Raw genomic sequence first — 27,653 nt, 5'->3', positions numbered from 1 at the left:
GGTCCTACACTGGTGACGGGAAGGCAGAATGGTGCAGCCACTATGGAGAATGAAGTTTCCTTAAAAAAAGAAAAGTAGGGCTACCACATGATCCAGCAATCCCACTCCTGGGCCTATTTCCAGGAAAGAACAAACTCTAATTAGAAAAGATACAGGCATCCCAAAGTTCGTAGCATCACAATTGACAATAGCCAAGGCATAGAAGCAACCTAAAAATGTCTACTGACAAATGAATGGATAAAGACGATGTGCTGTATGTATACAATGGAATATTACTCAGCCACAAAAAAGAATGAAATAATGTCATTTGCAGCAACATGGATGGACCTAGAGATGATCATACTGAGTAAAGCAAGATGGAGAAGGACAAATGTTGTATATCACTTCTATGTGGAATCTTAAAATCATACAAATGAACTTACTTACAAAACAGAAATAGACTCACAGACAGAGAAAACAAATTTGTGTTTACCAAGGGGGAAGGGGAGGAGAGGGGTAAATTAGTTTGAAGTTAACAGATATGCACTACTATATATAAAATAAACAACAAGGACATACTGTATGGCACAGGGAACTATATCCACTATCTTGTAATAACTTGTAATGGGAAAGTATGGGAAAGGAATATATATACATACACACACGGATGTTTATATATATCATATAAAGCTGAATTACTTAGCTGTACACCTGAAACTAACACACTGTAAATCAACTATACTTCAGTAAAAAGTTCTTTGAAAAAATACACACAAATGACCAAAAAGTGCAGGAAAGACGTTCAACGTCCTTGTCGTTAGGAATATGTAAAGTGAAACCACAGTGAGACCCCAGTTTGCATCTGCCAGGTTGCCCATCGCTGGAAAGATGGACAAGGCCAAATGTGGGTGATGTGTAGCAGCTGGGACTCTCGCACGCTGCTGGTGGCAGTATGGCGTTGTACACCCAGTTTGGAATGCTGTTTGGGAGTTTCTCAGAGACATAACCTACCCTGTGATCTGGTCATTCGACTCAGTGGTATTTGCCCAAAAGAAATGAAAAACATGTCCACAGAAAGACATGTGCAAGAATGTTCAGAGTAGCCCAAAGCCAAAAGCAACCCAATTAATAGATAAGCAAATTATAGAACAATAGTATTTGGCAATATAGACTAACAAACCCCTAAGGCAGACAACAATGCGGATGAATCTCCGAAAAACGATGTTGAGTGAAAGAAGTCAGACACAAAAATGTGCGTATTGAATGGCTCTGTTTCTATGAAATCTAGAACAGGCAACACTAAGCTGTGAAGGTAGAAACAGACTAGTGATAGCCTCTGTAGGACTCATCTCACGTGCTAGCAGAGTAATGCTCAAATTCTCCAAGCCAAACAGAACATGAACTGTGAATTTCCAGATGATCAAGCTGGATTTAGAAAAGGCAGAGGAACCAGAGACCAAATTGCCAGCATCCACTGGATCATCAAGAAAGCAAGAGAATTCCAGAAAAACATTTGCTTCTGCTTTATTGACTATGTCAAAGCCTTTGACTGTGGATCACAACAAACTGTGGAAAATTCTTCATGAGATGGGAATACCAGACCATCTGACCTGTATGCAGGTCAAGAAGCAACAGTTAGAACTGGACATGGGAAAACTGACTGGTTCCAAATTGGAAAAGGAGTATGTCAAGGCTGTATATTGTTACCCTGCTTATTTAACTTAAATGCAGAGTACATCACGTGAAATGCTGGGCTGGATGAAGCACAAGCTGGAATCAAGATTGCCGGGAGAAATATCAATAACCTCAGATATGCAGATGACACCACCCTTATGGTAGAAATCGAAGAAGAACTAAAGAGCCTCTTATTGAAAGTGAAAGAGGAGAGTGAAAAAGTTGGCTTAAAACTCAACATTCAGAAAACTAAGATTATAGTACCCTGTGCCATCACTTCATGGCAAATACATGGAGAGACAACGGAAACAGTGGGAGACTTTATTTTTTTTTGGTCTCCCAAATCATTGCAGATGGTGACTGCAGCCATGAAATTAAAAGACGCTTGCTCCTTGGAAGAAAAGCTATGACAAACCTAGACAGCATATTACAAAGCAGAGACATTACTTTGCCAACAAAGGTCTGTCCGGTCAAAGCTATGATTTTTCCAGTAGTCCTGTATGGATGTGAGAGTTGGACTATAAAGAAAGCTGAGCACTGGAGAACTGATGCTTTTGAACTGTGATGTTGGAGAAGACTCTTGAGAGTCCCCTTGGACAGCAAGGAGATCCAACCAGACAATCCTAAAGGAAATCAGTCCTGATATTCATTGGAAAGATTGATGCTGAAGCTGAAACTCCAATACTTTGGCCACCTGATGTGAAGAATTGACTCCTTAGAAAAGACTCTGATGCTGGGAAATATTGAAGGCAGGAGGAGAAGGGGATGACAGAGGATGAGATGGTTGGGTGGCATCACTGACTTGATGGACATGAATTTGAACAAGCTCCAGGAGTTGGTGATGGACAGGGAAGCCTGGTGTGCTGCAGTCCATGGGGTCGCAAAGAGTCAGACATGACTGAGCGACTGAACGGAGCTGCAGAATGAGTGGACTGACTATAAAAGGGCACAGGGAAGCTTCTGAGTGACGCAGATGCTCCTTCCATAAGGTGGCTGCTGCATAGGGAAAATAACTGTCCAAGTTTATCTGGGTATTATGGACAGCATTCTGTAACACTGTATAGGAGGTGGTAACCAGAACCATCCCCAAGAAAAAGACATGCAAGAAGGCAAAAACGGTTGTCTGAGGAAGCCTTAAAAATAGCTGAGAAAAGAAGAGAAGTCAAAGGCAAAGGAGAAAAGGACAGATATAAGCATCTGAATGCAGAATTCCAAATAATAGCAAAGAGAGATAAGAAAGCCTTCCTCAGTGATCAGTGCAAAGAAATAGAGGAAAACAACAGAATGGGAAAGACTAGAGACCTCTTCAAGAAAATTAGAGATATCAAGGGAACATTTCATGCACAGATGGGTACAATAAAGGACATAAACGATATGGACCTAACAGAAGCAGAAGATACTAAGAAGAGGTGGCAAGAATACACAGAATTACTGTGCAAAGAAGATCTTCATGACCCAGATAACCACGATGGTGTGATCACTCACCTAGAGGCAGACATCCTGGAATGCGAAGTCAAGTGGGCCTTAGGAAGCATCACTACGAACAAAGCTAGTGGAGGTGATGGAATTCCAGCTGAACTATTTCAAATCCTAAAAGATGATGCTGTGAAAGAGCTGCACTCAATATGCCAGCAAATATGGAAGACTCAGCAGTGGCCAGTTTTCATTCCAATCCCAAAGAAAGGCAATGCCAAAGAATGTTCAAACTATGGCCCCATTGCCCTCATTTCACATGCTAGCAAGGTAATCCTCTAAATCCTTCAAGCTAGGCTTCAACATTACATGAACTGAGAAATTCCAGATGTTCAAGCTGGATTTAGAAAAAGCAGAGGAACCAAAGATCAAATTGTCAATATCCGTTGGATCATAGAAAAAGCAAGAGAATTCCAGAAAAACATCTATTTCTGCTTCATTGACTATACTAAAGACTTTGACTATGTGGATCACAACAAACTGTGGAAAATTCTTAAAGAGACGGGAATACCAGACCACCTTACTTGCCTTCTGAAAAATCTGTATGCAGGTCAAGGAGCAACAGTTAGAACTGGACATGGAACCACAGACTGGTTCCAAATTGCAAAAGTGGTACATCAAGGCTGTGTACTGTCATCCTACTTATTTAACTTATATGCAGAATAGATTATGTGAATTGCCAGGCTGGTTGAAGCACAAGCTGGAATCAGGATTTCAGGGAGAAGTATCAACAACCTCAGATGTGCAGATGATACCACCCAAATGGCAGAAAGTGAAGAGGAACAAAGGAGCTCTTGATGAGGTGAAAGAAGAGAGTGAAAAAGTTGGCTTAAAGCTCAACATTCAAAAAACACAGATCATGGCATCCGGTCCTATCACTTCCTGGCAAATAGATGGGGAAACAATGGAAACAGTGACAGACTTTATTTTTTTTGTTCCAAAATTACTGTGGATTGTGACTGCAACCATGAAATTCGAAGACACTTGCTCCTTGGAAGAAAAGCTATGACCAACCTAGACAGCATATTTAATAACAGAGACATTACTTTGCCAACAAAGATCCATAGAGTCAAAGCTATGGTTTTTCCAGTAGTCATGTTTAGATGTAAGTGTTGGACCATAAAGAAGGCTGAGAGCCAAAGAATTGATGCCTTCGAACTGTGGTGCTGGAGAAGACTCTTGAGAGTCCCTTGGACTGCAAGGAGATCAAACCAGTCCATCCTAAAGGAAATCAGTTCTGAATATTCATTGGCAGGACTGATGCTGAAGCTGAAGCTCCAATACTTTGGCCACCTGATGCGAAGAGCTGACTCACTGGAAAAGACCCTGATGTTGGGAAAGATTGAAGGCAGGAAAAGAAGGGGGCCACAGAGGATGGGGTGGTTGGATGACATCACTGACTCAATGGCCATGAGTTTGAGCAAGCTCTGGGAGATTGGGAAGGACAGGGAAGCCTGGCGTGCTGCAGTCCATGGGGTTGCAAAGAGTCAGACACAACTGAGAGACTGAACAAAGAAAACAACAAAGGGCTTTCTGAGACCTGCTCCTTTCAGACAAAGATGGACAGTCCCAGGGAAAGTGGAGTGAGCTGGCCACAGGGCAAGGACGTGTGTCCACACTGGTCACAGTTCACAGAAATTCTGCATGCATATCTATACGCATGTCCAGGCGCGCACACACACTACTGTGTATAAATTATACAATTTTTAAAAAAGTACTTAAAAGTGAGGATGAAGGTCTTCTTTGAAGGTCTGTTGGGTAAAACTCTGGGCTGCCAATGCAGGGCACCCGAGTTAGATCCCTGGTTGGGGAAACTAGACCCCACGTGGGTGGGGCACCTGAGAATCCTCCTGCCACAACTAAGAAGTTCTTCAGCTGCAGTGAAGACCCCCTGGGCCGCAGCTAAGACCCAGCTCAGCCAAAATAATACATAGGTAAATATATTTTTAAAAAGTGATAAGACGAAACCGATGGAAACATAAGGAGGCAACAGGAGAGAGCATGGGCCCCCTCTGAGCATCGTATGAGACTCATGGTTATAGTGTAATGACTTTCCAAAGCCCGTAACCTGACACACAGCTGACTACACATCACCTCCTCCAGGATGAGGAGACCTGGATGCATAGATGCCGTGAAGGGGTATTTGGTGTCAGCCTGTTTGACCCCCATCTCCTGGGAGTGTCAGGAGGTTGGGGCGGTTCCACCTACTCCTCCCCTATCATTTGTAGTGGGGTCTCAGATAGTCACTGGCATGCTGCTTTGCTGCAGAAGCACCACGGGTAGCATCAGGACATGGAAACAAAGAGGTGATTTTCCCACCATCCCGTTCAGCCCATCGTGGCAGTTGCGAAAGGAATCCCGAAGCTCACTTCTTTTCTTCCCCTCCTGCCAGTTCATCAGGTCTCCTTCGGCCCTGTCTCCCTGTGGGCTTTGCTGTGCTCGTGGTCACTGAGCATCTGGAAGCTGGAGGGCAGGGCCAGGGGAACCCCGGCTGTTTGATCTGCCCTGTTTTCTGTCCGGTACTGCAAGGTGATCTGAGGAGTGGGCTGGTTCCTGTGGTGTGTTTGACAGTTTGTATAGATCTGTGCATCTGGTGAGGCTTTTTCTTTTCTGGTTTGCAGCCAAGCTTATTTTTTTAACTGAAGCATGTGGCAACCCTGGGCTTCCCAGGTGGCAATAGTAGTAAAGAATCCACCTGTCAATGCAGGAGACATAAGAGACGTGGGTTCGATCCCTGGGTCAGGAAGATCCCTGGAGGAGGAAGTGGCAACCCAGTATTCTTGCCTGGAGAATCCCATGGACAAAGGAGCCTGGTGGGCTGTGGTCCACAGGGTTGAAAAGATTCGGACACGTCTGAAGCAACTGAGCATACATAGTTGATCTACAATATTAGATTAGTTTCAGGCACACGACACAGTGATTCAATGTTTTTATAGGTTATACTCCATTTAAAGTTATAACATATTGGCTCTATACTCCTTGTTGTACAACATATCCTTGTAGCTTTTCTTTGGTGAGTGTGGAGTCCAGCCCCAAGGTCACAGGGGCAAGGCCATGCACCAAGGCCACAGAGGCGGAGCCCAGAGCCAAGGTCACCTCTGAAACTGATTGAGCCCCATTATAACCACTGCCAGATCTTCACCAGCAGGCTTCCTGAACCTAAATTCGGCAAAAACGCCCACCTCAGTGATCACCATACAGTCCCCTAACCAATCAGCTAATGCCAACCTTCCGGCAGGAATTTCCTTTGTCTTGAGGCTGTAAAAATTGGCTACAAACCCACAGAAAGTGTTGCCCCTCGCTGGCCTGTTGGAAGGTCGGCCCACTGTACTTGCTGCACCCTGATTATCTCTGCTCGTTGTTCGTAATAAACTCACCCCCTTCCGAAATGCTGTGTCGGGAGATTCTTTTCCAACCCGCAGGGACGGCAGGGCAGGGAGGCACCTTGAGTAGGAGGTCACTGGGTTTCTCCAGCCCTTACACGGACCAGTTAGGAAATGGAGCTTTCCCCTTGAGGAATCGCTGTATTTATGAGCAAACAGCATCCTTATCAGCTGCTCAACACCACTCCTCCCAGGCAGGGGCTGAATGCACGTTTCAGGTCTTTCTCATTATTTTAGGAAGATGCTCGCCGTATTTTTGGCAGTAGCTTTGAAGAGTGCTCTGTGTGCTGAATTTGCCAGTTTTAAAATAGCACAAACATTTCGCCATGTTTTGGTTCTACTGAAGAGCGCTCTGAAGACTTTCTCGTGAGAAGTTCACTGGAAATTTTTTCTACATTAAGATAGCGCCAACCAATTGAGACCAGCCTGGAGGGGCCTGAGCTTTGCCTTGTGTGACTGTCTACTGTGACGGCGCCCAAGGGTTCTGGGCTAAGATGAAGCGCTCAGTGCCAGCACTCAGGCTATTTTAGGAACATAATAGAGAAATACTTCGCCACTTACTCATTTGCAGTCTGTGCTCAAGTTGGAGCTCTTGATATCCATACCCCCAGACAAAGAGCAGTTTGTAAAATTTGTTACAAGCAGTGTCTAAAATTCAGCTTTGCCTCAAGCATAACAAAGGTTATATGGTTTTCTTCTTAGGAAACTTTATTTTTTTTTTGGTTTGTTTATTCACAGTAAAATCTAATCACTATGCAAGTTAGCATCACTGGGATGAGTAAATGAAATCACAACTTATGCCAAGTGGCCAGCACAGTCCAGCCCACTGGAAATGTACATTAGGGCACCTACTATGTGCAAGGCGGTCAGGGAGAAAGGACGACGAGCATGAGCTGGTTCCTGTCCCCCGTGGGTCTCAAGGCAGCGAACGGAGGCCTGGACTGGCTCTGCTCCAGTCGAGCTTCTCGCTGGGACAATCAGGCAGGTGTGGCGCAGGGAGAAGTGGAGACCTCAGAAAGCCCAGGCAGCGAGGCGACGAGCTGCAGCCTTGCATTCACACGGGCATCATGGCCACGGCTCAGACAGTGCAATGCGGGAGACCTGGGTTCAGTCCCTGGGTTGGGAAGATCTCCTGGAGAAGGAAATGGCAACCCGCTCCAGTACTCTTGCCTGGAGAAGCCCATGGACAGAGGAGCCAGGTTGGCTACAGTCCATGGGGTCGAAAAGAGTGGGACATGACTGAGTGACTTCACTTTTCAGTCCACAGGCACAGTTTCACTGCTCAAAGGGCACAAATGTTAAGCCCCAAAGGGTAGCAGGATGCGCTATTCCAAAATATGCCTTTTTGGTGTGAGGCTTATTCTGAGCTGATTGTTTTGAGAAACAGCAGACACAGGCTTCCCAGGTGGCTCAGTGGTAAAAAAATCTGCCTGCCAATGCAGGAGATGCAAGAGATGCAGGTTCGATCCCTGGGTTCAGAGGAACCCCTGGAGGAGGAAATGGCAACCCACTCCAGTGCTCTTGCCTGGAGAATCCGGTGGACAGAGGAGCCTGGCAGGCTACAGTCCATGGGGTCGCAAAGAGTCAGACTGCACACACATGCACACAAACACAGGAAACGCCCAGCAAACAGAGTGGACGCTGCCCTCCTCCTTCCTTAAAATACTTAGATTGCCTAATTTAAAATATTTATTTTTATTTATTTGGCTGCGCCAGGCCTTCGTCGCAGCGTGTGGGATCGTTAGTTGCGGCGTGTAAACCCCTAACTGTGTCACGTGGGATCTAGCTCCCTGACCAGGGATTGAACCTGAGGCCCCTGCATTGGGAGCACAGAGTCTTAGCCGCTGGACCACCAGGGAAGTCCCAAAGCGGCCCTTTGACAAGAGAAATCTGCACATCTTCAGGGTGTCTCCATGTATAAGGGGGCCTCCCTCTGCACCAGGAATAGAAGGCGGCTGTAAATCGCAAGAAACCCTTATCAGTGGCTAAGGCCCCATTTAGATCTGCAAGTAAACCTCACCCCTGCTTATCTGCTAACATCCCATGATCGAATCCCCACCTTTCGGTTTTGTCATTAGTTAAGATGGGATTCGGGACTTCCCAGGTGGCGCTAGTGGCAAGGAACCCTCAGGAGACGTAAGAGACGCGGATTTGATCCCTGGGTCGGGAAGATCCCCTGCAGGAGGGCACAGACCCACTCCAGTGTTCTTGCCTGGAGAACCCCATGGACAGAGGAGCCTGGCGGGCTACAGTCCATGGGGTCAGAAAGAGTCGGACACGACTGAGCGACTAAGCATAGCACAGATATGTTACTAAACTTCAGTTCGCTTTTCTCTTGTTACTCTCTCTTTTATTTCAGAGATTTTAGCCAAGAACTGGGAAGGGTAGAGAGAAAACTGTGCTTTCTCTCCTGCAACCATCTGTCTCTCTCCAGGGAAACCCTCATCCTGTTACGCTGAGAAGCGGACTTAGGACCTTTGCTCAGCCCCAGACCTTAGCTGTTCACCAAAGCCGCTGTCTGTCCTGACGCGACAGAGATGAGCTGCCCGCTCCCAGGAGGAGGGCCTCTGGCCTTGAGGAAGAGGAGGATGTGGGAGGCAGGGACAGGGCTGAGGTTGGGCCGGGGCCAGTCCCGGAAGGATGGACGGACAGCCTCCAGAACAAGCCCAGATAAGGGGACACAGACATGTCTGTGCGCGGCTGAGAGGGAGCAAAGACGAGACCGACAGGGCCACCATGCACAGGTCTGCTCGTGTGAGTATAAGTGTGTATACGTTTGTGTGTGTGTTCGAGTAAAGTACATTCCTAACTCTCCGCTTCCCGGTCTTGAGCAAGACCTTGCTTTTGTCTGATGGTTGATAAATGTAGGGAAAACCATCCATTCAGATTACTGCAACATATTCAACGCTTGAATGATTCCGTTCCTAAAGGAAATGGGGCGTTTATTTACTCACTGATTCATTCATTCACGTGGCCCTTTCATTCTGGAAGAAGCCTCGCTTCAGATGAAAAGCCTGACTTTCTTTTTGTGGTTTTCGTTCACCCGCTGGTCACTCGCTCACTCACCAGTTCAGTGAGTGTCCCCTGAGTGTCCTCCGGGGACAAGGCGAGTGGGCCTCCTCCACCCTTTGGAAGCGTCCGGGGTGAAGCCTTTTTTGGGGTCCTCGAGATGCCCTCTCTCACGTTCGATCGCAGCATTTCCTGTGCTTATTGCGGCTTCCCAGGTTCCATTCGTGCTGCAAAGAATCTCCCCGCAGACTTGCTCCCCCGTTCAGGTCCTGGGAAGGCGACTTTCACTCTGCTGTGCTTGGGGAGGACCGCTGTGTCCTCAGGCCGCAGGACTTAGGGAGGAGGGTCCCCTACAGCACACCTGGAGAAGGGAGACGGGGTCCAGTCAGACACCTGTCTTCACCGGCGTGACCCTCCAGCCTGGCGGCTCTTCAGTGCATCAGGTACATGTTTCTGGGTGGGCGAGGGTGGGCACTGTGTGTTTTTGATGATTCTGAGTGTCTTTCATACTCTCGGGGGCTGACCTGTATACTCTTATTGTGCAGCTGACACGAACCATTTAATGTTTATATTGGTACTGAATTTGTGAAGTTTTCTTTGGCATTCCTCATTCCTCAGTAAGCTCCCTGAGGGCATTTCTAGGGGCCTTTGTTGGTCTTGGCACAGTTCTGGGGACATGGGACGGGTTCTGATAGGCGCCGAGTGGAGGATAAGTTTTGAGATCTATTGTGTAAGAGAAAGGATGTGTCTGTTCCATCTAGTGCTGGTCAGACTGCTCTCGGGAGTGTGGTCTGGCTCTGGGAGGAAATGTGGATTGAACACAGACACAGTGTCCAGAAGGACAACCGGGAGGCCTGGGCTCTGTGGGGGAGCTGAGCAGAGTGGACCGTGGTGGCGCTAAGGGCCGGGGGGCAGGTGTGGGTGCAGGTCACAGGGCAAGTGGAGGAAGGGGCTTCTCGGCATCAGGTCCCGAGGGAGGCCGGGGGCGCCCGTGGCAGATGCAGACAGCCTCAGACTAACCTCCTGCCAGAGAGACCCCTGAGGAGGGCTGGCCTCAAGCCGGGCGGGTTTCCCCCATGTCCGTTTCCTGGCCCACCAATTCCAGAACATGCTAACAGGTAGTCCGTGAAAATGTGTCTGGGCTTCAGCAAATGGGGGAAGAGCTGATTTCAATAAAGCTGAACAGGTTGCAATGTGGGGGCTTCTGTGTACAAATGTGTGTTAACTCTCCGAGAAGGGATCGCAAGGAACCATCACTTCAGACCCATCTGACCTCAGACCTTGTCCTGGAAACGCATCACACATCGAGAATCCACAGAGCCCACTTTGGAGATAACAGAGAACAGTGTGTCTGATAAGACCGAGGCCAAGGGCCCTTCCGGCTGTGAGATTGCAACAGGGAGGTTCATCCACTGAGCGGGGTGCTTTACTGGAGCTTTGCATGGCTGCCCTGTCCACTCGGGCTGTTTCAGAACACCACAGACTGGGTGACTTATGAACAATAGCGATTTACTCCTCACTGTCCTGGTGGCTGGGAAGGCCAAGATCATGGGCAGTTTCAGTGTCTGGTGGGGTCTGCTTCCTGGTTCACTGTGCGCTCTCAGGGTGGAGGCGATGGGAGATCTCTCTGCAGCCCCTTTCACAAGAACCCGAATCCTAATCGTAAGGGCTCTGCCCTCATCATCTATTCCCTTCCCAAAGACCCCACTCCTAAAACTATCACACTGAGGGTTAGGTTTCAACATGTGAATTTTTGGGGGGTAGAAATATTTTAAAAACTTAAGATTATGGCATCCAGTCCCATCACTTCATGGCAAGTAGAAGGGGAAAAGGTGGAAGCAGTGAGAAACTTTATTTTCATGGGCTCCAAAATCACTGTGAATGGTGACTGCAGCCATGAAACTAAAAGACACTTGCTCCTTGGAAGGAAAGCTATGAGAAACATAGACAGCATATTAAAAAGCAGAGACATCACCTTGCCAACAAAGTTGCATATAGTCAAAGCTATGGTTTTTCCAGCAGTCATGTAGGGATGTGGGAGTTGGACCATTGAGAAGACTGAACACTGAAGAATTGATGCTTTTGAACTGCGGTGTTGGAGAAGATTCTTGAGAGTCCCTTGGACTGCAAGGAGATCAAACCAGTCAATCCTCAAGGAAATCAGTCCTGAATATTCATTGGAAGGACTGATGCTGAAGCTGAAGCTCCAATACTTTGGCCACCTGATGCGAAGAGCTGACTCATTTGAAAAGACCCTGATGCTGGGAAAGATTGAAGGCGGGAGGAGCAGGGGCCAACAGAGGAAGAGATGGTTGGTGGCATCACTGACTCAATGGACATGAACTTGGGCAAACTCTGGGAGATGGTGATGGACAGGGAAGCCTGCTGTGCTGCAGTCCACGGGGCTGCAACGAGCCGGACAGGACTGAATGACAACAACAGCAAGAAGCATTCAGTCCATCAAAGTGGCTTTCTGAACAACCTGGAATCAGGATGCATTTTAGGTATATCTACGCTGAGGAACTGAAACAATACAAGACAGACTGGTTTTGAGTTCTGGAGTTTGTAGGCAGTTTAATGATAATTATTAAAGCAACAGGCATCGCTCTGCAGAGAACCCACGTGGCTCAGGAGGCTCCCTTCTGCTCAGAGCTTCCTCTTTCCACCATTTGTCATGGTCCCCCCACCTCCTCCAGCTTCCTCAGCAGCTGAAGGGCCATGGGTGACCATGCGGGAAGTCAGGGTGGGGGCCGGGGTGGGACTGATGGTCAGGCGGGGCTGCTCCCTTGTCAGCACCAGGACCATGGGCTGCTGTGAGTGCTGAGAGGCGGGGCAGCACACGAGAGATGGGGACACACAGAGGACCCCTGAGGCTGACAGCTCTTCCCTTCCAGGTCTGGCTGCCCTCTGTTTCGTCAGACATGAGTAGATGTCTAACAAAATCCGTTTTACTCCAATAAGCTTGAGTTGGTTTGGTGACTTGCAACCGAAAGAATGTTTTCAAAGTCTCCTTGTGAGTGCCTGCCATTTCAGGCTCCATTCTGGGTCTTGTCCACACCTGACATTTTTGTACTCACAATTTCACGTGGCTAAGGCCCAACTTTATTCATCGTTTACAGATGAAGTGAGGTTCAGAGAGGTCATGTGACCTGCGAAGGTCACATAGCCAGCAAAGCTCAGAGCAATCTCCAAAACCCAGTCCGTCTGACACCACGGCCATGGCTCAGCCTCTCTCTGCACTTGGCAAGCTGTGCTCTTCTCTCTGCAGTGGGGAGGGCAGGGTAGCGGCCCAGTGTGCCCCAGACTGGCCACTAGGGGTAGCAGGTGATGGGGGGTTCCAGCTTCAGGCAAGAGCCCTGTTGCTCTGAGGGTTCCCCCAGATGGCATCCAGTCTGCAGAGTGGGTGGAGGGGGCTGGGTGGCAGCGAGGAGCCCTGCCCCCACTGGGGAGTGGGAAGGTGGTCTCCAGGTGAGGCCTCCTGCCTGGTCTCTGGGCTCTGCACCCACGGGTGACAGCGCCAGCTCAGCCCCTCGTTCCCTGGCTGTACCGCCCCATCTCCACTGCCCCACCCCTCCCCCGCCCCTCCCCACCTCCACCCCCTTCTCACCATCCCCCCCTTCCACCCCCCACCCCCAACCCCTCCCCCGCCCCTCCCCACCTCCACCCCCTTCTCACCATCCCCCCCTTCCACCCCCCACCCCCAACCCCTCCCCTGCTGCTTCCCCACCTCCACCCCCTTCTCACCACCCCCCACTTCCACGCCCCACCCCCCCCGGCCCAGGCCCAGTCCAGCAGGCAGGGACACTGTGTTGCCAATCCTTCACTTGTGAAGAGTGACAAGGACGCCAGCCGCAGGGAATTCTGACCCCACAGCAGATCTCACAGGAGCTAGACTGAAGCGATTCAAGACTGCAGTCGTAGGGACCAAATTATAAACTGCCACCCCTCTAGAGGGCCACCGCTGCCACAGCCCCACGGTCCCGTTCTGTCTCTCCGTCTGCCTCCTTCGTTCCCACTGTCGTGGCCAAATGCTTAACCGGAGAAGGTAACTGTCCCTCGGAACTAACAGGCGACACGCACGTGTGCACTCCTGTTCCCAGCATTACCTCTGCTGGGGAGACCCTGTGCACAGCGCCTGCCGCCTGGGGCCCAGGAGGGGCTCCAGCGTGCTCCCCATGCAGACATGCAGGGCCATGCCCAGGGGGCCCTGGACTCGGGCTGGTGCTCCGTGTCGGTCTACTAACCTCCCTGGGGCCCAGGCGGGGCTCCAGCGTGCTCCCCGTGCAGACATGCAGGGCCATGCTCAGGAGGACCCTGGACTCGGGCTGGTGCTCCGGGTCAGTCCACTAACCTCCCGAAGGGCACGGGTGGGTCTAAGTTCTATACTAGTGTCCTGGGAGAGATATGGCAAGTCACCACAGCCTGGAGGGCTTAAACCAACAGGCGTGTGTAGTCTCATGGTCCTGGAGGCTTGGAAGTCAAGCTGTGGGTGGTGTTGGTCCCTTCTGGAAGCTCTGAGGGCATCCATGCCTCTGTCCTGGCTTCCGGGGGTTACTGGAAGCCCATGGTGTTTCCTGGATGTGAATCTGGGGGACACTTTTCAGTCACATGGAGTCCAAAGGCCTCCTCTTGGTTCAGGAACCCCCAAATCACCAAGCCTGAGACAAATGCCCGATCTGCTCCTCACAGAGACAGATCTACACAGAAGCACATGGGTTGACCTTCTCATGAGTATTTATGACATCCACGGTATCACGAGTTGAATTGTGTCCCCCTAGAACTTGCATGTTGAAGTCCTAAGCTCCAGCCCCCTAAATGTGACCGTATTCGGAGTTCAGTTCAGTTCAGTCACTCAGTGATGTCTGACTTTTTGTGACCCCACGGACTGCAGCACGCCAGGCTTCCCTGTCCATCACCAACTCCCAGAGCTTGTTCAAACTCATGTCCATTGAGTCGGTGATGCCATCCAACCATCTCATCCTCTGTTGTCCCTTTCTCCTCCCACCTTCAATCTTTCCCAGCATCAGAGTCTTTTCAATGAGTCTGTTCTTTGCATCAGGTGGCCAGAGTACTAGAGTTTCAGCTTCAGCATCAGTCCTTCCAAATTGGAGAGAGGGTCTTTACAGAGGTCATCAAATTGCAGTGAGGTCATTAGGGTGGGCCCTCGTCCCATATGACTGGTGCGCTTATCAAAGGGGAAGGATGGACACAGACACACACTCAGGGGAGAACACCTTGTGAAGAGATGGAGGCGGTGCTTTTATGAGGTGAAGAGTGGCGAAGGCCACAGCGAACCCTGCAAAGCAGGGGAGAGGCTTCAAGCAGCTTCCTTCTCTCAGCCTCAGGGGAACCAATGTGCCCACACAGTGTTTGGGGGAGAAAGCGCTGTTTCTCCACTTTTTAAGGAGATTGAGTTTTCCATACGTCTGGATCTTCCCATAGTCCTGCCTGGCTCCCTCTGAACATCACCGAGAGCATCTCTGGCTGGGTCCCTCTTGCCACCTACTCCCTTGTTCTGGCTGAGGATGTGGGTACAGCAGTCTGCAGCCTCTGCGGTGGTCATGCCACCCAAGGCTTCTCAGGTGTGGACGGTGGCCCCTCCAATGAGCCTCGGGGCTTGGGAGGGTCTGGGTGCGTGGTTGCTGGGGGAGGTCTACTCCAGTGCCCGTTCCTTAGGGAGGGAAGCCAGGGAACCTCAGTGGAAGCTGAGGAACCACTGGGAAAGGAGAGAATCCAACGGTCTGTGGCTCAGACAACTCTTAGATTTAAGTATCCCACATCTCAGCCTCAGAAGTTTATCTAAATCGAGCTGAAGTCCCCCCTCCTGCCTTCGTCCCAGTTTCACATTTCCCCAAGGCTGCCTCATGTGCCCCACGGCCGGCTGGGCAGGAGGCTGAGTAATTTCACTGTCAGCATGAAGTGTGGCTAAAAGTAGCTGATGAGCTCAAGAACTGAATCATTTCCTCAGTTCTGCCCTCTGGATTATAGGTGCTTCCTGCACGTGGGGCTGCAGCTGAGTCAAAGGCCGTATTATCATCAAGCCCATTGAGAAGCATTCCCAGTTTGTCTTCCAGAAAAAACAAACATTCTCAGTAGCAGTTTCTAGGAGTGTCTCGACTCTCCGTAAGTGAAGGTGCCTGTATATGGAGCCAAGCTCCCAACTGATAAATTGATGTTGAACCTGTGTTAACTCCAGCACCCCATGGCCCAGCCACAGCTTGGCTTCACCCTTAAACAAACACAATTCAACAACTGAAGGTAATTTAAGAAGTGATTCCAGGGGTGTCTGAGTTCTAGTAAAGGTGCAGGAGCTTGTACTGGACTAACCTTCCCACAAAGAACAAAGATAAAATGTAAAATGGGTTTCCCTGGTGACTCAGATGGTAAAGAATCTGCCTGCAATGCAGGAGATCTGGGTTCAGTGGGAAGATCCCCTGGAGAAGGAAATGGCAACCCACTGCAGTCGTCTTGCCTGCGAGGTCCCATGGACAGAGGAGCCTGGTGGGCTACAGTCCATGGGGTCGCCGAGAGCTGGGCATGACAGAGTGAGTAACCACACAAAATGTAACCACTGCTTCAGGGCACTGGAGAGTGACTTGAGGAGCAAAGAGTGGAGGGGACTTGCCCCTTGAAAGAAGGGGAACTGCTTTGGGTGAAATGCCCATGAGTGTGAATCCTCAGAGAGCTCTTCTCGGTCTGCTCAGGGCGGAGCAGCTAGAACTTACCGGTCTGAGAAGTCGGAGGGTGGAGTTCGGTGGCCAGGGTGGCTGGAGAAGGAGGGTGAAACCTTAGTTACCGAGGGCTTTTGTTATGAAGGGGTATTGGATTTTGCAAATGCTTTTTCTTCATCTACTGATAATCATGATTTTCCTCTTTTAGCTTCTTGATGTGGTGGATTGCATTAACTAATCCTTGAATATTGAATCAGCCTTGCATACCTGGGGACAAATCCCACTTGGTCATGGTGTACAATTCTTTCTATACTTTGTTGGATTTGATTTGAGGATATTTTGTTGAGGATTTTTGCATCCATATTCAAAAGAGTTATTGGTCTGTAGTTTTCCTTTAAAAAAATTAATTTATTTATTTTAATTGGAGGCTTATTACTTACAATATTGTAGGGGTTTTTGCCACACATTGACATGAATCAGCCATGGGTGTACATGTAGTTTTCTTATAATGTCTTTGGTTTTGGTATTAGGATAATGCTGGCCCCATAGGATGCATTAGGAAATATTTCCTCTGATTCTATCCTCTGAAAGATATTGTAGAAAACTGGTGTAATTTATTTCTTAAATGTTTGGTAGAATTTACAAGTGAACCCATTTGGGCCTGGAGCTTTCTGTTTTGGAAGATTATTAATTATGGATGCAATTTTTAAAGCAATAAATATAGGTTTATTCAGATTGTCTATTTCTTCTTGTGTGAGTTTTGGCAAATCGTGTCTTTCGAGGAATTGGTCCTTTTCATCTAGGTTACCAAATATGTGGGCAAAGAGTTGTTCATAGCAGCATTTTATTATTGTTTAATGCCCATGGGACCTGAACTATGTCCTATTTTCATTTCCAATATTAGTAATTTGTTTCTTCTTTCCATTTTTCTTAGCCCAGCTAGAGGTTTATTAATTTTATTAATCTTTTCAAAGAACCAGCTTTTGGTTTCTTTGACTTTTCTATTGAATTCTTATTTTCAATTGCGTTGACTTCTACTCTAATTCTTGTCAATTTTTCTGCTATCTTCGGATTTAATTTGCTCTTTTTCTAGTTTCCTAAGGTGGAAACTTAAGGTTACTGATTTTAGATCTTCTTTTCTAATATATATATTCAATACTATAAATTTTCCTCTAAGCACTGCTTTTACCACATCCCACAATTTTGATAAGTTGTGTTTTCATTTTCAGTTAAAATATTTTCAAATTTCTCTTGAGGGTTCGTCTTTGACTCATGTTATTTACAAGTGTGTTGTTCAATCTTCATAAATTCAGAGATTTTCCAGTTATCTTTCTGTTATTGACTTCTAATGTAATTCCACTGTGGTCAGAGAGCAGACATTGTATAATTTCTATCATTTTAAATCTGTTAAGGTGTGTCTTATGGCTAAGAAAGTGGTCTGTCTCAGTGAATGCTCCACATGAGCTTGAGGAACGGTGTGCTTGCTGTTGTTGAATGGAGAGGTGAAATCTTGAAAAACAAGGGAGCCCCCAAACATTGTACATTGAAAGTGAAAGTGAAGTCGCTCAGTCGTGTCCGACTCTTTGGGACCCCATGGACTGTAGCCTACCAGGCTCCTCCCTCCATGGGATTCTCCAGGCAACAGTACTGGAGTGGATTGCCATTTCCTTCTCCAGGGGATCTTCCCGACCCAGGGATCGAACCCTGGTCTCCTGCATTGCAGGCAGACACTTTAACCTCTGAGCCACCAGGGAAGTCCTAACATTGTACATTAATGATCCTCAAATCCACAGCGATCCCTTCAAGAGCTCATGTACAGGTGAGGTTGCCAGAAGCCTAGAGGAAGGCAATGCCTGAAGGTTTAAAGAGCTGAGCAGGGATTTTCACTGCTGCCCACTCACTGCAGGGAACAGTGAGTTTGGGGGTCTAATTTCTGCTGTGTGGAGGGGCCTGGTGGACCCCTCAGACTTTCCACTGAAGCCCCAGAAGGTCTTGAGCTTAGGAGCAAAGACTGTGTCCCAGGACTAAGGTTCACCTTAGGACTGAAGGCAAACAAAAACAGTTTCCACCCCAACAAAGTGTAAAGCACACTTTCCGAAATTTAAAGAGGACCCACCAGTAATTTAACTGCCTTCTAGAATCAAGTCAGCACTTTTCACAGGGAAAGAATCCAGAGTCTCAGCAACACACCATTCACAATGTCTGATACACAGTGATTCCCAGACATACGGAGAATCAGGAAAATGTGACCTGTGGTGAAGAAAAACACAGAAAAGTCAGTCAACAGACCCACAAACCAGAACTGGTAAATAAGGACCTTAAAATACTATGATAAATAAAATAGACAATCTATAGGAAAAGGTGCGTATCATGGCAAAAGAAGTGGCAAATTTCAGGAGGGATTTAGAGATTCTAAAACAGAACCAAATGGAAATCATAGAACTGAAACATACAATAAGGTACTTAGAAAAACAGTAAAGAAGAGAGACTTTAAAAGTACTTCATTAAATCAAAAGGAGAAGGACAGAGGAACAGAGAGAACAAATAGAAAACAAACAAGATGGTAGAAAAGAGAAAGTGAAAGCTGCTTGGATGTGTCTGACTCTTTGTGACCCCAAGGACTATATAGTCCATGGCATTCTCCAGGCCAGAATACTGGAATGGGTAGCCTTTCCCTTCTCCAGGGAATCTTCCCAATCCAGGGATCGAACCCAGGTTTCCCCCACTGTGGGCAGATTCTAACTGTATCAATAATTGTATTAACGGTAAACAGGCCAGAAGCTAAATTGGAAGGCAGACAGGATGAAAAAGTTAACACTCAACTCTGCATACTGTTTACAAGAGACGCACATTAAGCATAAAGGCAGGCTGAAAATTAAAGTATGGAAGGGATATATTGGCTCATTTGCCCTGGTGGGGGGTCCTTACCCATTTCCTTCCTGTCCAGTCGCATACCTCGCTATCCATGTCCCAGGTCAGCCCATGAGGCTGGCTTGGAGAGATGCCCCGTGGATGAAGACAGTTCTTCATTTATCAAGCCTTTTTGTGTCTCTGCCTTCCCTGGTGACTCAGCTGGTAAAGAATCTGCCCACAATGCGGGAGACCTGGGTTCGATCCCTGGATTGGGAAGATTCCCTGGAGAAGGGAAAGGCTACCCACTCCAGTGTTCTGGCCTGGAGAATTCCACTATACCCCCGTGGACCGTATAGTCCATGGGGCCGAAAAGAGCTGGACACGACTGAGAACTTTCACTTTCACTTTCCTGCGTCTCCAACCACACTGCCTCCTGGCCTGGCTGCACACACTGGTGGCATGGTTCACTTTGGTGGGGGGCGGGGGTACAGGCCAGCTCAGAGGCCTGTGGGGAGGTAGGCTTGGGGCTACTGGGGAATTCTCAGGTTCTAGAAGTTGAGGGTGGCACAGGTTTTAAGTAGTTGCGTCCCTTGGCCCCATGGACTCTTCCTCTGTGACGGCAGGCTGGAAGAAGGCCAACAGAAGGCGCTTGGGGAGTGACCCACAAGCTGGGGTTGCTGAGGATAGGGATGAAATCAAAGATTTTGAGTTAAGGGCTTAGCAGAGGGCCTGGTGAATAGTAGGTGCTCAGTAAAAGGAAGCTATGTTGGTTTGTTACGTCTTCTAGTCTTTGTGGAATTGGGCAAGGCTTCTCCCCACTCACCCTGCCACCCACTGCAGGCCCTACACTCACTGGCACTCCCTAGCCCACAGTTCCAGGCCCTCACGATGTGCGCACAGTACTCCTGGAGCTCAGAAAGCCCTTCCTTCTGTTGGCTGCAAGTTTCTCATCCATCTGTCCATCCATGTGTCCGTATTTCCTCCTGCAGATACCCTTCCCGCTTCACTGTGGTCAAGCGAGGGGCTCTCCTCTGCCTGCGCCCTCTGCCCCTCTTGGACATGGTCTGAGCCAGGGCGGCCTCTCTCTGGATGCCGCCCTCCTCCCATCCTGCAGCCCCGGGTGCCCCCATGGCAGCGCTTTGCTTCATCTGCACCTCTCCCCTCTGCTCTGCCCAGCCTGGCAGGCGGCCACGCACCGAACTGATTGTTGAGCTGAGGAATTTAACTTGGTGCTCAGAAACCCCTGTTGGAATTTTCCATTGAGATAAGTGAGGGTGAAGGTTTCAAGGTGAGGCTGGAGGTCATGCCTACTTATCTCAAGGTCCTTGGGAGGTAAGAACAGTCTGGAAGATCTGTGTCTCAGATCTCTATCACACTATGAGGTTGATTCTTACCTAGAGCCCTGCCAGGAGGCTCCACGGAAGAATGGGAGGCTCCTCTCCCCTGCAGATGTCTAGAGCAGATCACTAGGCATGTCTCCCAGAGAGTGGTGTGGATAATCTGGGCCACGGAGTCCTTTCACAAGGAGCAGGGGCTGGGGCAGGCACTTGGCAGCGTTTGCTACAAGCCCTGAAAACGTCTTCAAAAATCTCAGAAATGTTTATGCAGAAGTGGGTCAGGCATTTGCCAAGTGACCCCAGGAGGACACGAAGGTGGAAAGTTACAAAAAGCTGATGTTTGAACCACCTCAGGATGTCGAATCCTAGAGTCTAGAATCCACATGGATATTTGAGCCGAGACTGGAAAATCAGTGGGAAATGCTAATGGTGTGTTCTTCAGCCAGTGGGTGCTTAGGCCAGATGGTCCCCAGGGGCTCCTTCAACTCCAAAATCCTGTAATTTTGCATTTCTTTTGAAAGGGGAATGTGCCCATGCATGCCTGTATCTGTGGCCTGATTAATCGGCGTGGCAGAAAAATTTCCCTGTTAATGTCCATACAGGAAAGTTGATAAATGCAAAGAGAGAACGTAAAAAGTTTGTATGGCCATAAAAAAATAACATTAATTATGGTCACATAAGTAAATTTGTTGGGCTTCCCAGGTGGGATAAGAATCCACCTGCAATGCAGGAGATGAGAGTTCGATCCCTGGGTCGGAAAGATCCCCTGGAGACGGGCATGGCAACCCACTCCAGAATTCTTGCCTGGAGAATCCCATGGACAGAGGAGCCTGGAGGGCTAGAGTCCACGGGGTTGCATAGAGTCGGACATGACAAGCCACTGAGCACGCATGCGTGCGATTGCTTACGCACAAGTCGTGACTAATCTCCACCACAAGCAGTGATGACTGGCCGGCAGGTCTCAGCGAGGTCAGCGGCCAGAAGGTCTGTGTTCTAAGCCTCCATCCGCCCACCAGGGACTTTACTTGTGCCCAGGCCTGACCCCCCACACCCTCACCGGAAGGCCTCCCCTGGTTTAACTGTGGCTGCTAAGGGCTGAGATCAAGTCACAGAGGCCAGAGGTGAAGGCAGATCTGGAGCCATCTGATCCGACCCCTCACCTTAGAGACGAGGACTCGGCCATCGAGAGGGGGAGTGACTTGCCGAGGTCTGTGTGCGAGGAACCCACAGGTTTCAGGGAAAAGCCCCACCGAAATGACAGTCGTGCAGGGTGACCTCAAGACCACAGAAGCGATGAGCCCCCAGGCCCTCCTGAGCATGTGAGTCTTGGCCTCTCGTGGCCTTCCGAGGTGAGAACAGGCCGGTTGTTTGGGGCTGGCCCGAGTCCAGGCCCCGGGGGTGGTTCTTCGACACTGCTCAGTGGCTCGCTTTCACTCAGCGTCGCCTGGGGGGTGGGGGTGCCCCACCGCCGTGTGCTTTGGCTCAAGTCCTGAGACAATCAGGACTCTAGGTGGTTCCTGAGATTCCCACCCCAGGTGTCCACACCCCGGGTAATCCCCTCCCTTGAGGGTGCCCAGGGCCTGGACGCAACGATGCCACCCTTGAGATCAGGTTGTACCACATGGCAAAGGTGGAGGCATTCTCACCGAGGGAACCAGGGTCCCTCGTCAGCTGACTCCGAGTTAGGGAAAGGGAGAGTGTGCCTGGTGGGCTTGGCCTAATCAGACGAGATGGGTCGGCGTCTGGAAGTCAGAGAGAGGTCCCAATGGCCTTGAGAAAGCGGCCATGTGTGAGAGGGCCTGAGGGTTCTGGCTGGGAGCCTTCTGTGGGGGCTTCTGAGAGTGAGATGGGCCCTGATAGGGAGCTGGGAGCAAAAGGGGACCCTAGTTCTGCACCGGGAAAGACTGGATTCCACCAAGACTACACAAGCGTGGGGGGACCGTGAGTTTCAGAAAGGATGGAACCTGGCCAGCATCTTAACCGCCGTCTGTGAGACCCTGGGCAGAGGACCCCGGAGGCTGCACCCAGGCTCCTGACCCTTGGAATCTGTGAGGCTATAAACGTGTTCTGTAAGCCTCCGAGTTGAGAGTTGCTTATTACACAGCGACAGACAGACACACACGCCCTGAGCCCCCGGCCACCCAGAGGTGCTGGTTGGCCCCACTCCAGGCTGCGGTGGGAGCACCATGGATTTGGGGCTGTCCCCTCTGCTCCTGGGCAGTCACTGCGGGCTCTGGGGCCACCGGTCACAGAATTCTAAGTGCAGTTTTATGTTGATCATTCGTGAGGCCTCCTCTGCTGGGAAACGGAAGCAGGGATTCTCCACGACTTCAGTCCCATCCCAGCCTGCTCCCCGCGGGCCTGGAAAGACACAGAGCCCCACCCCCGGTGCTGGCTCCCGGCTGTTGGTGGCAGCGGTGAATTCTTCTGACCCAAATACTTCCTGCTTTTCTGGGCTACTAGTTTCAAGCACAACAAAGAGCCCCACAGCTTGAGGAAGGCGTGGAGGGAAATAAATCTGCAGCGCCGAAATGAGACACAACAAAGCTGAGAAACTCGGCGGGAGCCGGGGGCCGGGGAGGAGCGGGACTTCCGGTAGGTGCTCCCGCAGGTGCTCAGAGGCTCCGCATCGCCTGCGCTAAGGGCCAGGCCCCCTGCCCCAGGTGACCACGTGACCACGGCGCACCTTGCCCGGAGCTTCTCTGGAAGGGAGGAGGCCTGACCTTGGGGAGGCTGCGTCTCACCTGTTTTCTGTTGGAGCCGAGCCTCTGCCCAGCCCCCGGCACACGGCCACGCCCAGCCTGCCCGTGGAGGGAGCAGGCGTTCCCCGTGACCAGAAGTGGGGGGAAACGGGGACCCAGGTCGGGGTCCTGGGGGACCCAGTGATGACTGGCTGTCAGGCTTGCTGGAAGTGACCAGGCCTGGGGAGCACGTGAGTCAGGGTTTAAAGTGCTGAGCGGTTTGTAGTGTGTGTGTATGTGTGAGTCTGTGTGTGTTTGTACCTTTGTGTGTCTGTGTGCACGTGTGTGTGTCTGCCTTGTGTATTAGTGTCCGAGTGCATGTGTGTGGATGTGTGTATATATGTGTCATATGGATTTGCGTCTCTGTGTCTGTGTGTCTGTGCCTGAGCCCCCGTGTAAGGAATCAGAAGTGGAAACTGAGGGGCCAGGAGTGTGTACTCCTGAGCACCAGAGGTGTCCTCGCTCGTCCCCAGTGGCTTGCTAGGTCAGGGTTCCGGCAGGAGATTCCGGTTGAAAGAATCTCCTTTAATCTCTTTGTTGCTGTTTAGCCAGAGTCCTGTCTAATTCTTTTGCGACCCCCATGGACTGTAGCCCGCCGGGCTCCTCTGTCCATGGGATTCTCCAGGCAAGAATACTGGAGTGGGTTGCTCTTTCCTTCTCCAGGGAATCTTGCCAACCCAGGGATGGAACCCCTGTCTCCTGCTTGGCAGGCGGCTTCTTTACCGCTGGGCGAGCAGGGCAGCTGGTTTAAAGAGTGGCCTCCAGGAAAATCCAGTTCAAGTCTTGAATCCGTTTCCGTTGACGGATCGGGACACCGACTGACCTCAGGGTAGACAGCTGCGCTGTAATCCTTGCACGCTGGGCGGGGCGGGCCAGGGAGGAGGTCGTGCGCAGACTGCAGACGACCCTCCCTGGGGCGGCTCCTCCCCAGGAAGGCTGGTTTGGATTTCCCATCCTCTCCTTTCTCCCTCGGTGGATGCATGTGAGCTTGTAAGAAAGAAAAGCCCCAAACTGAAAGGTTCAAGAGGGTGTCCCTATTGGCCTCAAGCATGAGAATGTCTCTGCGTTTAGAGAGACTTCAGTCACCCCAGTTCAGTTCAGTTGCTCAGTCGTGTCAGACTCTGTGACCCCACAGACTGCAGCACGCCAGGCTTCCCTGTCCATCACCCCTTCTCCATGAACTTCCAGAGGCCGAGTCAGCAGTCGGCCATTTTTGATTCTCTCTCTGAACAGAGGGCTCCAACCTCTGATTATCAAGTGCTTATGACATGTAATCACACAAGAAACCATACAGGAAAATGCTTACTGCAGTCTTATTTATTACAGAAAAAAAAAAAAAAGAAAGCCAAGTAATCACCCGGTAACAGAGAAATAGTTCAGCAAACTGGAATTGTTGTAGGGATGTTATGTGGTCATTAAACACACACATGTCAAATGCATCTGTAACATATATAGCAATGTGGAAAACTACTTTTGATACAGCTTATTTGTTTTTTTTAATGTTAAAATGATGGTTGGTTTGTTTGTAAGATTCTGAGAAACTAACTAGAAGAAAGTAGGTGACATCTTGTCCCTTGTATAAAGGGAATGGGATTATGGGTAAACATTTTTTCATGTTGACAATTATGTGTTTATGTTTATAGCAAAATAATATTTGTAGATAAAGAGGTGTGTTACCTGTATGTTTATTTATACTCTACCGAGTTTGGTTAATTCACACATGCTTTGGACTAAAGATTTTCTTGATTTGAGTTTTATTAATTTGTGCACATAAATAGAAAATAAAAAGAGGTGTCTTTAAATACTTGAGATGCATTGCTGTTGGTGTGTTAGAACGCTCTATTTACGTAGAATTATAGCTCAGATCTAGTGGAATACCTGCTTCTCAGCAGGTGCCTTAGGTACTCAGCAGGAAGCAGGGCATTAGTGTGCGTGTCACAGAAAGCTAGGGAGTCCACTCTTAAAAGTGTTGCTTTTTCTGAGCTTTATTGAGACATAGCCGACATATAACATTGCATATCTTTAAGGTTTGTTACGTGCTGACTGGATATATTTGCATATTGCAAAATGATAACCATCATAGCTGAGCCAACACCCCTACCCCCTCACATAATTACTGTGTCTTTTAAAAATGTTTCTTTATTTGATTGGAGTATAATTGCTTCACCATGTGATACTGGTTTCTGATGTTGGTTTCAGCTGTGTGCACGTGTATATGCCCTCCCTGAAGAGCCTCCCTCCCACTCACCCCCGTCCTGCCCCTCTCGGTCATCGCAGAGCTGAGCTCCTGTGCTGGACAGCAGGTTCCCGCTAGCTGTCTGGCTCACATGTGGTGGTGTCTATATGTTGGGGCTGCTCTCCCCGTTCATCCTATCCTCTCCTTCCCCTCACTGTTTCCATGTGTCTGTTCTCTCCAGGGGGGGTCTCTATTCCTGCCTTGGAAATAGCTTCATCTGTACCATTTTTCTAGACTTCACATATGTGTTAATATATGTTTTTCTCTTTTTGACTTACTTCACTCTGTATAACAGGTGCTGCTGCTACTAAGTCGCTCAGTCGTGTCCGACTCTGTGAGACCCCACAGACGGCAGCCCACCAGGCTCCCCTGTCCCTGGGATTCTCCAGGCAAGAACACTGGAGTGGGCTGCCATTGCCTTCTCTGATAACAGGCGCTAGGTCCATCCATATCTCTACAAATGACCCCGTTTAGTTCCTTTTAATGGCTGAGTGATGTTCAGTTGTATAGACATACCAGGTGGGAACATTTAAGATCTCTCTCTCGGCAGTTTTCAAGTGATACAGTATCAGCTCTAATCATTATGCTGTACTCAAGGTCCCCCCAAATTCACGAATCTTACAGCTGAAGTTTGCACCCTTTGACCCGTATCTCTCCGTTTCCCCCACCCCAGCCACTGGTCACCACTGCGCCACAGTTTCTCCACATTTGGCCAAAGAACAGGTGGTTAATGAGCGAGGGCTGCTACTGAGCTGACCGTCTTTACGATGGTGAGCTCAGGCTAGAGGCTCCCGGCAGGCTCCTTGCACCAGCGGTTCTAGATGTGGATGGAACCCAGGACCTGCTGCTCTGTAAGTGGTTGAAATGATGCTCGTGCCTGGTGAATATGGTGTGGACAGGAAGGCAGCCTGCTCTGGCTTTAAAAATTTTTTTTCTTTTAAAAACAACTTTGTTTTCTTGAAGCTGATCTACAATGCTGCATTCACTCCTTCTTTGTAGTAGAGTACTTCAATTATACACGCGTGTGTACATATATATTCTTCCTCATGCTCTTTTTGCATCATGGTTTGTCCCAGGATAGCGAATATAATTCCCTGTGCTATATGGTAGGACCTTGTTGTTTATCCGTCCTATATATACCAGTTGGCATCTGCTAATCCCAAACTCCCAATCCATCCCTCCCCCTTGAGCCTGCTCTGACTTTGAATCCCAAATCTTTGTCTTAGGAAAGCTTCTCGTCTCTCTGTAAGGTGAGGTAATACCGGGCCCCAGAGGCTTCTTGCTCGGCTTCAACAGAAGCCTGTGTGCAGCTGAGCCGTGCAGGGCCCCGAGCCTGCTGCCCCTGCTCCTCGGTGGACACGGCCTGTCCCTTAGCCTTGGTCTCCTCCTCCCCTGCCGTCTTGTGGGGCAAGGGCTCCTTGCCCCCCACACAGAGAAGCTGACACTGTGGCACTGGCTTTTGAGAAAAGACAGAGCTTTAATTCGAGGTTGACCAGCGAGGAGACAGGAGACAAGGCCCCCTCTCTGCAGTCCAGGGTTGGGGCCACATGTAAGGGGCTCGGGGAATTTTAAACTCAGAAGCTAATTAGTTCATCTTAGATCAGTCCATTTAAGTGTTCATTGGAAGGACTGATGTTGAAGCTGAAACTCCAATACTTTGGCTACCTGATGCGAAGAGCTGACTCATTGGAAAAGACCCTGATGCTGGGAAAGACTGATGGCAGGAGGAGAAGGGGCCACAGAGGATGAGATGGCTGGATGGCATCACCGACTCAATGGACATGAGTTTGAGTAAACTCCGGGAGTTGGTGATGGACAGGGAGGCCTGGCATGGTGCGGCTCATGGGGTCACAAAGGGTCCGACACAACTGAGCGACTGAACTGAACTGAACTGAAACCAGTCTATGTCAGTGACTCGCGCACCTGGAAGTCGCGTTTTGCTTATTAAAGGACTTCTCACATGGTAAGGGCTCTGATGCCAGCACTTCGTTCTTTGCTTTCCGTGGTCTGAAGCCTCTTGGTCCGGAGTCATCCTGGGGGCATGGCTTCTGCCTCTCCACGCACAGCCCTGCCTCTGCACAGTGACTCCAGGTTTGATTAGTCAACCAATCTGTTTGAGGAGGCAAGACCCATTCAAGGTCAAGGTTTTATGTGCTGTTTTAGCAGCTTCATCTGAATGTAGGGTGATCCTAAAGGCAGTTCAGTTCAGTTCAGTCACTCAGTCGTGTCCGACTCTTTGGAACCCCATGGACTGCGACACGCCAGGCCTCCCTGTCCGTCACCAACTCCCGGAGCTT

General features: G+C 49.4%; 1 protein-coding gene and 1 non-coding gene across 4 annotated transcripts in view; one reads left to right on the top strand and one right to left on the bottom strand.

Annotated features, from left to right (window-relative positions):
• Positions 1-8,295: 8,295 nt before the first annotated feature.
• Positions 8,296-8,368, bottom strand: TRNAG-CCC (transfer RNA glycine (anticodon CCC)). The gene has a single exon. It is a non-coding gene; the product is annotated as a tRNA-Gly (tRNA).
• A 7,221-nt stretch (positions 8,369-15,589) lies between these two features.
• Positions 15,590-27,653, top strand: part of RAB17 (RAB17, member RAS oncogene family) — a 30,969-nt gene continuing 18,905 nt past the window's right edge. For all 3 annotated transcript variants that reach the window (XM_052637726.1, XM_052637725.1, XM_052637724.1), the window contains exon 1: positions 15,590-15,776. The gene's annotated coding sequence lies outside the window, so the exon portion shown is untranslated. The remainder of the gene's footprint in view (positions 15,777-27,653) is intronic.

Source organism: Budorcas taxicolor, chromosome 3 (genome assembly GCF_023091745.1).
Source record: "Budorcas taxicolor isolate Tak-1 chromosome 3, Takin1.1, whole genome shotgun sequence".
NCBI classification, from domain to species: Eukaryota; Metazoa; Chordata; class Mammalia; order Artiodactyla; family Bovidae; genus Budorcas; species Budorcas taxicolor.
This window is presented reverse-complemented; position numbering and strand designations above follow the sequence as displayed.